The following is a 4,011-nucleotide window of genomic DNA, read 5'->3' on the forward strand; positions in this document are numbered from 1 at the left end:
CCTGCTGGCCCCTCCTGGATGTGTGCCAGCATAATTTTAAATCATCCAGAACAAGCCGACCAGCTATAAAAGGAGTGTTTGAAAAGGGGTAAGGACTCTAGAGCTGGTTTCTCTGCAGCTTTCACTTGGAAAGATCCTTGTGACGAAACGTCATGGATCAGTTTAATGCCTGACACTCAAGGAGTGGGGCCGGATGGGACCTCCAGAGGTCCCGTCTAGTCCAGGATGGACATGGATCTCTATGGAGCAAAGTGCTCCGAGACCTAACAGATACAAGGGGGTCTTAACACCCACCATGGCTGAGCCCCACAGTCCTAAGCACCCCTGGCAGTGCCTGGCTTGCTAGGGACAGCCTTACCCACACCTGAGAGACTCTGTCCCAAAGACGTGAAGGTCTTGGGACATCTGCAGCCAGGCACCCCAGTGTGAGCTGAGGGCAGAGCCTCTACTTTCATTTGCTTCCCATGAATATAAAGCTGTATCTGCCACTGTGGTAAACCGCTGTATCTCAGCGTACCCAGTGTGCGGTACACTCGCTCCAACTAGCTAGCCCCCAGCTCAGTCTTTCTCACCTCTCAAGTTCTCTCACCTGCTCTTGCAGGTCTCCCAGTGCTACTCTGCTTCTGAAACCTGCTCACCTGTGATGCTTTCTTGCCACGTCCTTTGATCCTCCTCCCCATCTTCCTAGGCCTAGTTCAAGCATCAAGCATCCTATAAGATGGACTCTTCTCCGTGGCTGCAGGGGACGGGACTAGGAGCAATGGCCTCAAGCGGCAGCTGGGGAAATTGAGGCTGGAGATGCAAAGGGACTTCCTGACTCTGAGTGCGGTCAAGCATTGGCTTTTAGCACAGGATAATACAGACATTGTGGGATGTCCATGCTTTGAAGTTTTCAAGAGCAGGTTGGACAGACACGGGGCTGGGATGGGTTAGTCAGGGCTGATCCTGCCTGGAGCCGGGGGCTGGACTAGATGGGACCTTGTCAAGTCCCTTCCAGCCTTTCTTTCCTACGAGCTTATGATCCTAAGGGCTATTTGAAGGTCTGCGGGGTGAGCTGCTTCTTTCTCTGGGAAGTTTTGTTGCAGAAGCCCCCCTCTGCCATGTCTCCTCTGTCCCCCTGCCCACAGCAGGAGCAGCGCTGGCTTGCTCATGTTACAGGTTATGCATGCACCAAGGTGCAAGGGACTACGGATCCCAGCCTAGGAGCTGGTGGCCTACAAGCCTGATCCTCCAGCTTGCTTTGTACAGCGGAGCCCACCCGACGTGAGCAGTTTTCAGGCGTGAGGACAATGGGGCCCCAGAGCTGGAGAATTGCAGGCTGGGTTTTCAGAGTCAATGGCTGTGGCTGACGTGCAGGGATGAATCTGAGCTAAAAAGCTCTGATCTGTGTGCTGTCCCCCCCGGATCTGAGGGTGGTGGCTTTGCGCCTGCCTCTGACAGTCACCTGGAGAGACCCCTGCATAACGCAGGCGTGGAGTGGGGGCACTCCTTGGATCTCCAAGCACCCAGCCTCATAGGCAACAACGTGCAGGTGTGGGGGGACAGCCACCTCCCCAACCACCCTCACCTCTGGCACCTGGGGCACAGCAGTGTCCCTTGCTTCTCGAACCCGTCAGCTCTCGTGGGTCTCGTGGCATCGCTGATTCGTTAGCAGCTTCCTGCTTTGAACGTACTCCCGAATCCCGAGAGAGGATCAGAGACCAGGGCTCTCTGGAGGTTGCATTTAGGCTGACTCCCTGCTCAAGGCAGGATCAGCCTTGTTTGAACCATGCCAGCCAAGCGTTTGTCTAACCTAGGGCTTCTCCTTCTTAAACTCGGGGCACCCCTCCATAGACTCGAGGCACCTCTTGATACACTCGAGGCGCCTGTCGAGCCTGATACTTGAGAAGCTAATAAACAGGAACATAAGTTGCAGCAGGTTGGAAGTAAATGGGAAACAAGAGGGCCTACCTCTTGAAAGACCCAAGGTGCCTCTCGATGGACTCAGGGCTCCTATTGATAGACTTGAGGCGCCTCTCGATGGACCTGCGGGCACTTCTTGATCGACTTGAGGCACCTCTCGACAAAGTCGAGGCACACAAGTATTGAGAGACTCCAGGCATCCTTCGGAAAATGCCAGCTCTTATTTTTCACGCATTTCTTGACTGCAGAAAACTAATAGAGCACTTCTTTTGTGGAAGATTGCTCAGCCAGCCCACAACAGCTGTCAGAAAGTTTTTTGACACCCTGGATTCCTCTATGAAATCTCTGGGTGCATCTTGTGAAATGTTTTTGCCCACCTCACAGTGCTAAGACTGCGTGGCCCCTGCGGCACCCCAGAAAGGAGCTCAAGGCACCCCGGGGTGTGGCGGCAGCCTGCTTGAGAGTCACTGATCTGAACCTGTTCTTAAAAACTTTCCTTAGCCATTTCCCTTTCCAATTCCCTTGCGGACCCTCTCATTTCCCATTTACTTCCAGCCTGTTGGGATTTATGGTCCTGTTTTCTGGCGTCTCAAGTATCAGGCTTCCAAACAGTGCAAGAAAAAGGGATACAGAGCAGTGTAATCCATGTCAAACGATGCAACAGAGATGCATGGAGCTGGATGATGATAACAGATTTAACAGGAGCTGTAACCAGTCTAAGGTCTTGTGCTGTCTCGGTTTGATCCTGCTTAGTGGAGCTCAGTTAGATCTCATATACTTTAAATCTTTTAATTGTGCTGTATGCTGGTCCCCTGACACAGTTACAGCTCTGGGGTACAGGCGGGCCCGTGGCTGGTTCAGCAGCAGCGGTGGGCATGCCGAGGTGCAGAGATGCACGCTTACCTTGCAGTGCGGTGCTTGACATGTATGTGCAAGTTCTCGGCAGGCCACTTGCTGTGTTGGTCTGCAGATGTGTGTGGGCTCCACGTGTCTACTTAGTAGCTTGCGTGCTTTGCACACGCGTGTCCCGGGAGGGGTGTGGACACGTTCCGGCAAAACCCAGGAGAGATGTGAAGGGAGTGACGACCATCACCCAGGTTCCCCCGGCCAGAGCCTCCTTCCTGGTGTGACAGGCGTCAAGTCTGGCCGCAGCCAGGGGGTCCCGGGGCTCGGTGGGGCCACGGATGGGGAGTGCACGAGAGAAAAGGCGTGGGGAGAAGTGGAGCCAGGACTGGACAGGGGGCCGCAGCTTGGGGCACTCGAGGTAGGTGTGTGCGGGGTTTCCCTCTGCCGACAGAAAGGCCAAGCCTCAGGGGGTCTGTGAAGTGTGCAGGTTGCACACCTGCAGAGGTGGGATGAGGGTGGACTATAGACTGGCCCACCAGAAACCTTGTCCTGGGGGTCTGGGCCCCAGGCAGGAAAGGAAAGTGGGCCCTGCTCCTCTCCTCCAAAGCCGTGTCCAGTCCCTTTTTGATTTGGCTCAACTCTCCGCTTCCCTCGCATCTGGACACCACGAGGTCCTGGCCCCATTCAGCTCCCGGGTAGAGAGATGCCCGTGCATGATCCCCGCGGCTAGCCCCCCAGAGCAGTGCAGCCCCCAGCCCGCGCGCTTGCCAGCCCCAGGCTGGGAGCAGCAGGGTGAGGAGCCAGGCCTGGATGCCGGGGGGGGCAGGATGGGGAGAGGCTATCGTCCACCCCAGGCAAATCTTGGTTTTCCAGGGAATGGTAAAGAGCCCCAGGATGTGGTCGCTGGGGGAGGCATGGGGAGATGCCGGAGCAGCACCCACTTCAGCCCCCCGTCCTGGAAGGGGGGTCTCCAATCACTCGTGGAGGGGTGAAGGAAGGGGGCTGTTCTCCCCTGGTTCCCTTTTCTTTTCCCTCTGGTTCCTACCCCGCAGGAGGTGAGGGGAGCAGACTGGAGGGCGCTGAGGGGCTGCCGAGCCCGGCGGAGTTGGGGACACAGGCCAGCCGCGTTTGCAGCGTCCTCGCCCACCCCTCGCTGCTCCTGAGCGATGGACCCCTGCTCCTCTCTGCACCGGCTGCAGGCGGGTCGGCGGGGTCCTGCAGCGTTCGGGGCGGCCGGCCTGCGAGAAGCGCTGTAACCCTGCA

This window comes from Crocodylus porosus, unplaced genomic scaffold (genome assembly GCF_001723895.1).
Source record: "Crocodylus porosus isolate Cpor-Errol unplaced genomic scaffold, CroPor_comp1, whole genome shotgun sequence".
Lineage (NCBI taxonomy): Eukaryota > Metazoa > Chordata > Crocodylia > Crocodylidae > Crocodylus > Crocodylus porosus.